At 37.3% G+C, this 10649-nt stretch overlaps 1 protein-coding gene across 2 annotated transcripts in view; it reads left to right on the forward strand.

The window, feature by feature from the left end:
- Window positions 1-10649, forward strand: part of LCOR (ligand dependent nuclear receptor corepressor) — a 130274-nt gene that overhangs the window by 102836 nt on the left and 16789 nt on the right. The gene's annotated exons all lie outside the window — the stretch shown is intronic.

Consider the following 10649-nt stretch of genomic DNA (forward strand, 5'->3'; position numbering starts at 1 on the left):
TATAGTGATAAAGATAGAAATGGTACACCAAATGTTTTAGTAAGCTGCTTTTTCAGGCTTGTGATATTCATGTGGTATAAGCTGGTTGAAGTGATTTTCAGTCACTTCTAATGGCATTTTCTATTTTTTAATAATGTTATTGTTGGTCTAGGTTATCTTTTAGTTGATATTTTTTTGTCTCATTTCTTTGGCTGCCTCACTATCACTTTCCTGCCTTTTGGCTTGATGTTTATAAAATTGGAAATTTTGCTAGCACTACAGGCTTGTTCGTTGGCTTCACTCGGTCCCCTTACTCAGTTATGTCATGTGTCTATAGAATGTTTTTCAGAAAACCTAAGTATTATTTCTTTGTACAAAACTGTACCTACATGTTTCTTGTCATTATCCATTTTTAACTGGTGACCAGGTCAGTTGTGGTAGGATTTTAATCTGGCATCTCATCAATGAATTTATCCTAGTGATCCTATCTTCATGTTGATAGCTCTTCAATTATGACCTGATTTTTAAAAAGGACTTATTTCTTCTAACGCAAAATTTTCTCCTCTGATTTTGCTGATACTTTGGAATTAATTCAAGAACTCTTAGGAATCAGAAATCACATAAGGGAAATGGAGTACAAAATGGTCTCTGCTTTCTGAGTTGTGGAGTTATTTTTTTCCTCCAGGACTGTGAATTTCTCTCCCCAGACATATGTATTCAAATGTAAAAACATAACCCAAGTCATAAGATGTTAGATTTTGTAGCTTAAATGAGTGAAAATCCTTTTCTTAGCAGTGTATAAAGTCACATAAGAGATAGCTGTTCTTATACTCGATTATCACTTGGTCATTATTTGCTTCTAAGTGGTAAGCATTTAACAGAATTTTATTCATCATATTCACCTTATAAGTTGGATGTTTTGCTGTTTAGGGAGAAGTGGTAGTGTTGGTATCAAGCTGTGTTTGTAACTAGAGTAGACAGGCTTGTTTTCAGAGGTTAATGGAAAAGAAGTGTTCTCAAAACATTTTTTATTTTGTTTATCTTTTTTCAAAAAATACTTTACTTACTTATCGGGCACATGGAACGTGGAATCTTAGTTCCACAACCAGGGATCGAACCCTTGCCCCCTGCATTGGGAGCTCGGAGTCGTAACCACTGGACCACCAGGGAAGTCCTCTGGAAACATTGTAAGAAATACATGAATATGTAATGAGTGGTTTAAGTCATAATTTGGTTAGAGTTCAGCTTGGAAAGGAAGCTAAAGTGTATTAAAATCTATAGGTATGAAATCTTTACAGGCATGTTATTGTTGACTGGTAGTTTTAAAATGTTGATTGTAGTGTTCTTGCCAGTTTTATTTGATCAGCAGTGTGGAGTGATATGGAATTATTTGGTAATATAAATTCTTGCAACTTGGTATACTAGAAAGATCACTTGCTTTTACATCTGTAAAGTTGAGAATGCTGCCCTGAATGCCTTTTAGGCCCTATTTAAAACTCTGCCTATTAAAACTGCAATTTTCTATTGAATGTGAGGCAGATACACCAATTGTATCTGTTCAAATATTGAATAATACAGTAACAACCCTTTATTTAATACTAGGGTCTTATAAACCTTAGGTCTTATCTTTGCGTTTGCAGCATTTTCAAAAAGAAAAAAGAATAGGTCTGAATATCATTTTAGATGACTTTTATTTAAAATAAATGTTTTGTTACATTTTTGTTATGAACTGTATGAATGTGGTGATCTTTTTGCAAAAATTAACTTAAGCAGTTACTTTTTATTCTGATTAATTTTAAAGTATTGATATGTTCATAATTTTTGTTTCTATTGTGTACAGGCTAGTTCTGCTTTGAATGTTAGAGCACAAAGAGTTCTGGGTCTCATTGGATATAATTTGTCTCAATCAAAATCAGTCTTTTAACAGTACAGATGCCTGAATCAGTTTATAAGAGTGAGATGAACATGTTACATATTTTCAAATTGTAACACAGGTTTTTTTGGGGAGGTGTTGCATTTTTAAGTTCATTTATTCAGCAAATCTTATTTTTTTCTAATTCTGTCAAAAGACATAAAATTAGTTTTAACCATTTTTAAGCGTATAATTTAGTAGTGTTGTGTATATTCACATTGCTGTGACCACAGGAGGTATTTTATTAACCCACTGATTAAACACTGTCGGTTCCACCCTAATCTCTTATTTTTAAAGAAAAACATGGAACTTGGGGTCTTTTGGGGACTTGCCGCTCTCCTAACATATAATGAGTTGCCCTTAATATGATTGCAAACCATTATACTTACCTTTATACCATTTTGGCACCCTTAACCTAGAATTAAAGTGAAGGATTTTATAATTTCCTTTTAGATTCACTTTTAACTAATTAAATCAGCTATTCATTGTTGAATAAATAAATTACATTGCTTTTTAGGAAGAGAATTTAATCTGTATTATGAAATTGCCAGTAAAGAAATATGAGGTATTTAAAACTTCTTTGTTAAATAGAAATTAGCATTATTGACTCTGTGATGAACGAGGTGAATCTTGAAGAGTAGGTAGAGCATAGAAGAGCGGAGACTACCTCAAGTTTAAGAGAGAGAATCTGATGAGCCTGGCTTAAAGTCCTAGCCTTTGTACTTTCTCAGAACATGTCTTGAAAAGTTATTGAGCCTTTCTGAACCTCAGTTTTCATTTGAGTAACAGGGGTTTATACCACCCATCTCAGAGATTTGCTTTGAGGCGTAAATAAAATTCTGTCTGTACAATACTTAGCACTATGCCAGGCTCTTTGCAAGTGCTCAATAAATGAGAGTTAGAGAAATCACCTGGTAGGAGTTAATTCAGTGTGAGGGGTAGAAAGAGAAAATCAGTTTGAAAATTGTGGAGGAAGTTGTTTACATTAATTAAAACTTTGAATGTGAGGCAGGTAAGTTTGTATTAGACCAGGACATTGTTCAGCCAATCTTGTTTTAACTTAAATCAGAGACAGAAATGGTACAACTACAGTTGAAACATGAAATGCTGCTTTTCTGATTGCTTCCTCCTATTTCAGAGGAATGTTATCAAACTATCAATAATTTTTTGTTTCTTTTCAAAGATTAAGTGGAATAAAAGTTGTTTGGAAAGTAGATGTTTAAAAAGTATAAAGTTACGTAGAATTTATCTTCCTTTCCATTATATGTCGGTTTTTTTTATTTTCAAGGTTGAAATTTTACATGCTTTGAATTTGTAGATTTTTCTTTTTTCGTGATGGTGGTTTGAAAAACACAGTGTAAGAGCTAGGTGGGGTGGTGGAGATGTGTGTGTGCTTGTGTGTTTAATCATCAGACCTTTAGTTTTCCTGTAAAAGAATTTGGGGACTACACTGCCTTTTCAATGAGATTCTAATTAACACACTTACTGAATGGGAGTTCCGTGCATTTCAAACAGATCATAGCTAGCACAGTTTAGAAGTGTTCATTTCAGTGTCTGTTAAAATGACTTGAGATGTTTTCCCCAGGATTACCTAGTAGTGTAATTTTAGCTAGATAGAAATGGACTAAGAAGAAGAAAATCAGGATAGCAGACTCTTGTGAGGTGCTAGGAATTGGTGAGTCTGTGTAAACCAGCTTTTCAAACTTTATCAACTGGTTATAGCTTACTAGTAAATTATAAGATCAGGGAGTTATAAACATTTAAAAAATACATTAAAAAGAAGAAAAGCCAGTCAGAGAATATAGCATAATACACATAAATACTGTTTTGTTGAATCTTATGTGTTACCATACACATCCAAACTAGAACGTGTGTATTGAGTCATTTATTTCTTGTCCTTGGCTTCAGTCAGAAAGTCTAATTCTTCTGAAAGCCATTATGTAAACCATACCTTTCCATCGTGTTTTTTTTTTTTTTTTTTTTTTTTTTTCTCCTTTTGGTACTAGCAATTTCCTGCATGCCTACAGGTAGGAGCCTATCCTCTTGCTGTCTGGCATTCAAAATTCCCTTCCATTCCCTGCCTCGTCAATTAGATTTGAACTCATTTTCTTTGAAAACTTTTTCTTTTCCTTTCTGATTGTCAAAATGTTTCCTCTTCCCTTTTTAGTTCCTTTGAAAAGGTCTTAGGAAAACTATTTTCACTACATAGTAATTTATTCCGTTAGCTTATTCATCACTTGTGCCTGAGATGAGCTAAGCCCCTGTTTGTAGGCAGTGAAACTGCGATGCTAAAAAGGCCAAAGTCCTGGACCTATAGAAAGATCTACAGTCTACTGGAAGGTGTAGCCATGTCAGCTACTGTGCTACATAAATGCTGTTTATGAAAGAGAGACAAACTGAGAGTAGAGTTAGGAATAACACAGCCCATGGGGAGAAGGTGCTAAAGGAGAATGGACTGTGAGCAGTGGGAAGTTGACTGAAATTTTATGCAGAAAAAGTGACAGGATCAGATTTGGGTTTTAAGAAGATAGCAGTTCTGGGTGATGTACAGCAAACTCTAAAATGAGGAGAATTAAAAAAAAAAATAAAATAAAATAAAAATAAAATAAAATAAAATGAGGAGAATTAGTTGCAGGGAGCTTACAATGTAGAGTTTTCCAAAGGAAGTCGAATCAGTATAGGTGAAGTGGATTGTATATTGGAAGCAAGAGAAGTGACAAAACTAGGGATAAACACTGAATAAACATTAAGATAGTGTTAAGTACCTAAGTTGAGTATACGTGTGTGAAAATGTGTATATATTTGCTTATATTTTGTCTCCCAACCTTCCTAAATAAAACCTTGAATATACAGATGATTCTGCATAGTTCCCCTCACTCCAGTGTATCTCCAACAGTAGCCTTGAGTGTTCCCAAGAAACATGGGGTAAGGGATGGTTATAAAGCACTATTTATTCCAAGAGCACACTCCAGAGAATGGCAGCTGAAAATAGTTTTCTTATGATACTTTAAATTCTAAAGTATATATATCTCCTCTAACAGTCATGAAGTGAACAAATAAGAAATAACACTAAAGTTTGTATAAGGTACCTTAGGAATCGTTTTAAATCTTAAATCCTTTTACATTTTGCAAAGTTGTCTAGGTCCTTTGCATAATTGGTTAATACTTAGGAGTGCCATCATTGTGTCGATTTTAAGTGGTTTATTATATGACACCAAAAGTAGAACCTGCCACTTTTAAGGATTATACCACAGATTTATATGGCGTGGAGACTAAGAACTGCAAGTGAAGATACAGACGATCCCATAAAAATCACAAAAATACTAGACAACTGCTTATCCGGATACTTACGTAATCTGCTACTTCCTCTCTTCCTTTCACTCAAAAAGAAACCAGGAATATATGTTGAAAACTTACCACTTCATTTCTTCAGAGGGAAAAGCATTTGTGCTGCAGGACTCTGTCTTGTCCTTCTGGTTTTTGTGTGTGCCAGCTCCCCATGCCTCCTTTAGTCCTCCCTCTGCATACACGCTGCCCTGCAAAGTGATCATTTGGGGATTTGTTAGAGGTTATTGGTATTAAAAAGAAATACATTCCAACAGTACTGAAAATTTTGTCTAGACTCACTCCTCTCGGCTCCACTCCAGGGAAACCATACAGGGTTCTTGGTCACTGTTGGGTCTTGACAGATGTTTCTTTCCCCTCACCCCCCTTGAACAGAGCGTCGTGACACAGTGCCTTTTCTCTCACTTGGGGAGTGAGCATCTCTGTATTCTGCCTAAACAATGGTACTTTTTTAGTCTGTCATCGTCCTAGTCATTTTAAGAGAGTTGAAGAGCAATTTCCCCCAAAGAACAACATAGAGTTTAATCCCCTACCTGACAGATACAAAGACAAAAAGAAATAGGCCAGACTTGCTGACTTGTCATGAGCTCTCATGTATCCTGACCTAAAATGTCAAGTATGCCTTTCAGATCAGATCTTTAATCTGTTCAGTAACTCCGTGAGTCTAGAGACAGACACTATTTCAGTTCAAGTCAGCCCTGGGCAGAGATCTGCCGCCTTTGTCTGTAATTGCTGTATTATTTACTGAAGTCTATTTTAAAATGTCTTCTAAGAATTTGTAGTTATAATACTCATTAATAATTTAGGTTTTTGTTCTCATCAAAGGAGTATTTAGGTATATCATTTAGGGATATTTCTTCCCCTATGTCCAGCAACTATCATTTTTAGAATATATGCCATCTAGTCCAAAGTCCCCTGTCTTTCACTGCCACTGAACCCTCCCTTCTTTTGTTTATATTAATTAACAAAAGTTGGAGAAGGAAATGGCAACCCACTCCAGTATTCTTGCCTGGAGAATCCCATGGATGGAGGAGCCTGGTGGGCTACAGTTCACAGGGTTGCAAAGAGTCAGACAGGACTGAGCAACTTCACTCACTAACAAAAGTAATGTATTTAATAATATATTTAGTCTTGCATGCAGAGCCTTACCTAGGATTATAGAAACAAAAATCAATATGGTGGAGGGGAATGGTGGATAAAAATTTTTCAGAAGTAGATTGGTAGAACTGTTTATTTTTTGAGCCTGTTATATTCCTAGAGAGGAGATGGAGGCATTGGACTATTGTGGCTAATGACACCTTGTTCTAACTTCTGACTCACCAATGTAACTTTCTGATGATATTTTGGCTTCCCAGGTACATCTGCCTCTAGGGTGAAATATATTAAAGAGTGAACATGAGGATCTTGATAATTATATTTTTATTGTAATTTAGTAAAGTTGACAATCTAGCTGAGTTTACAGGACATAAAAGATACAATATATAAGCCTTTCATTCATTCAGTCGCTCAGTCGTGTCCCACTCTCTGCGACCCTGTGAATCGCAGCACGCCAGGCCTCCCTGTCCATCACCAACTCCCGGAGTTCACTCAAACTCATGTCCATCGAGTCGGTGATGCCATGCAGCCATCTCATCCTCTGTCATCCCCTTCTCCTCCTGCCCCCAATCCCTCCCAGCATCAGAGTCTTTTCCAATGAGTCAACTCTTTGCATGAGGTGGCCAAAGTACTGGAGTTTCAGCTTTAGCATCATTCCCTCCAAAGAAATCCCAGGCCTGATCTCCTTCAGAATGGACTGGCTGGATCTCCTTGCAGTCCAAGGGACTCTCAGGAGTCCTCTCCAACTGCTCCTATTAATATATATGTAGTCCAAATAATAGCCTTTTATAAACCCTGAGATACAGAAAAACTAGCAAACTATCCAGTAACCACTCTCTGAATCACCTCTTTTCCCTAGTTTACAATATTCATAATGTCTTGAGCCTCTGTTCTGCCCTGTTTTTAGTAAACTTGGTTAAGAACACAGTAAACTTAGCTATCAGAAAGGGATTGGATGTCTTTTGTTTTAGATCAGTAATTCTCAACTATTTGTCCACTCCACACCTGAGCAAGATGCCGCGTTGCCATCAGCAAGAATGACTCTCTGAGTACTCCTACAGGGAGAAGAGACACAGATACATCTTGGCTTTGACCCCTCACCCAACACACACACCATCCCCCACAATTCTGCTCTCTCTTTAATGCCAATTTTGAAATCATTTTCTGTCTAAATCCATCTAAATTTTAAGTCCAAATTTAGATAATTAGGATTTCAGTTCAGTCAGTTGTGTCCAACTCTTTGCAGCACGCCAGGCCTCCTTGTCCATCACCAACTCCCAGAGTCCACTCAGACTCATGTCCATTGAGTCAGTGATGCCATCTAACCAACTCATCCTCTGTTGTCCCCTTCTCCTCCCGTTTTCAATCTTTCCCAGCATCAGGGTATTTTCAAGTGAGTCAGCTCTTCGCATCAGGTGGCTAAAGTATTGGAGTTTCAGTGTCAACATAAGTCCTTCTAATGAATAGTCAGGACTGATCTCCTTTAGGATGGACTGGTTGGATCTCCTTGCAATCCAAAGGACTCTCAAGAGTCTTCTCCAACACCACAGGTCAAAAGCATCAATTCTTCGGTGCTCAGCTTTCTTTCTAGTCCAACTCTCACATCCATACATGATTACTGGAAAAACCATAACCTTGACTAGACGGACCTTCATTGGCTTTTTTTTAATATGCTGTCTAGGCTGATCATAACTTGCCTTCCAAGGAGTAAGTGTCTTTTAATTTCATAGGATTTCACCTGCCTGGAAATCAGGTATTAAGCTGCCTGATTTTAAGAGGCCACTTTCTGTGATCTTAAGAACTTTATTTCTCACTTAGCACTTTTACTGTTTCTTGCTTCAGTTCAGTCGCTTAGTCATGTCCGACTCTTTGCAACCCCAAGGACTGCAGCACACCAGGCTTATTACCCTTTTACTTTTTATCCTAGTTCATTTCTGGGAAAGAAAATTTGATTGTTCAGTAGTTTACACATACAACTGTACATGGCCTTTTAAATAGTGAAAAAGACCTCCATACCCCATGCTTTATCTTCTCCACACAGAAGCACACACAATTTTGTCATAAACCTTAGTGTATTCCTGTATCCAGGTATGGAAGATACACAAGTATGAAATAGCCAGTGGTAGATGCACTTCCCAGTAAAGGATGAGTACTTGTCAGCAGATTTATCCAGGCCTTTGAACATACTTATATTTTCAGTGCTTAAAGGACTAGAAGTAAGGAGTGAGGAAACATGATTTCAGCCTATGGTCTGGCAAAAACTACAACTCTTTCAGCAGGGCTAACAGTGCATTTTGGTGTTTTCTTGTATTTAAAGAGAAAAATCAAGCCAGCTTTACTTACAGCTCTTGACTGTTGGGTCACTCAGTCTGAACTGTTGTCTCAAGCTTTCTCTCCCCTTCTGGTTTCCTGGGATTATCTTTTTCTCCTTCTAAGATTAGTTCTCATCCAGACATCATTCACTCTCCCTCTTGGTCTTTTTTTCAGTCACAAAAAACGTATTTTGGTCATCAGTGATGTGGCATTTGCCATCGGTAGTTCTAGAGCAGATACTGAGAGACTACCTGAATCCCTCGGTTCCACATTCTAGACTCTTAAAATTGTCATTTCAGCTCTCGGCCACATCTCTTGTTTATTTGACCTTTTACCCCAAGAGAACCTAGGCCTGGACCATCCACCATTTATATTAACTGCTGGAATGTTATCCTTTGTAAATTTAAGTGTGGTGGTATTGACAAAGGAGGCAAATTCAGCTCTGTCTAATCTCTGATCTAGAAAAATATCATTGAGTAAATCATTAAAGATAAGATTGTGAAACAACACATCATACTTAAACTGTGCCTTTCAAAGTTTTTATGAATATTATCTTATCCTTCTGCCACGCCCTTAAGAATTAGGCACTGAGTTGGGCGTAGAAAGACAAAGTGTTCGAGGTCACACAGGCCATCTCTCAGCAGGTAGAGAAACTCGGCACTAATCTCAGTCGTTGTCCTCTTCTGTAGCCCTTCTTTCCATTTACCAGTCCCTAGGATCTCACTGCTCTTTCGTGGTGGTGGTGAAGTGTTTCTGACTGATGAAAAATTGACTTAACTATTAGTATCCTGTTGAACAGAAGAAATGTGAAATCAAGCAAGTGATTTCAAAATCTGTGATGACTTACTGTTATTTTAAAACTCTAATATAGTCAGATGTGATGAGCATACTATGATGTCAACTATTATCACCAAACTAATAATAAAACATAGTGCTTCTGCTTAGCTTGGGTTTGCATGAGTAGTCTGTAGGACAGAAGCTCAGCCCTCTCTGATTTCCTTATTTACTCTTTAAAAAGGAATCAAGGCAAATGCTGTATTTAGGCTCTATTGAAGGCCTGAGACTATGGGAAGCATTGAATAGAAGCAAAGGTAGAGACCAGCTATTTGCTGCCAGGCAAAGCTGGCCAGCATCCATTTCTTGAAAATATGAAAAAAGAATAATAGAATTAAACTTCAGAGAGTTGATGTTAATTTTTAAAACAAAGTAGTTGAATGATATGAAAAGAAAAATCATCTAAACATAGATTTTATTGAAGTTTCCAGAGAAAGTCAAATAAGGTAGAAGCTGGGTAATTTAGAAGCACAGTCAAAAGTAATTTTATTACTATAGTTGTAAAGTTAGGTATTATAACAGGGCCCATTTAATGACACTTGGACAAAGGTTGGTATTAATGTGAAGGTTCTCAGATTCAGGTGAAGCTCCTGGTGGGCACATACCTGTGTGTCCCTGGTTGCCTACCAGACAGATTCAGAATCTTATAAACATTTCAACTCAGTGTGTACAGAACAGAACTCTTCAGACACATAAACCCCTACAGTCAGCAGTTGCCAGCTTTGTTGTGTTCCTATCTCAGTAAACAGTGCTGCCCAGGATGAAAATCCGGGAAGCATCCTTGATGCTCCCTTTCCCTCCCCTTCTTTTTTTGCTAAGAGGAAACAGAGAAACATGAAATGTGACCCCTACTTACACTCAAGTAGTTTACATCTTCTTGGAAAGCTAAGACAAAGAGAAAACTTAAGTCAGTAACAGATACAAATTGCGGGGTGAATGTACAAGACCCCTGTCATTGCCAAAGAATTTTACAAACCACTGTAGCTTCAAGTTTCAGGAAAGGACACAGTCACTCTAGGATGATACTTTTGAGGTGGCCAAGGATCCCTCCTGCTTACTCTGGTGACCTGTGCTTTACCAGTACATTGTCCCTGCCCCTTTTTACCAGGAATGTACACACAAAACGACCCTTTGTTGACGTCTCTTTCTCACAAGCAAGGCTGCCGTTTAC

This window comes from Oryx dammah, unplaced genomic scaffold (genome assembly GCF_014754425.2).
Source record: "Oryx dammah isolate SB20612 unplaced genomic scaffold, SCBI_Odam_1.1 HiC_scaffold_14, whole genome shotgun sequence".
In the NCBI taxonomy this organism is placed as follows: Eukaryota; Metazoa; Chordata; class Mammalia; order Artiodactyla; family Bovidae; genus Oryx; species Oryx dammah.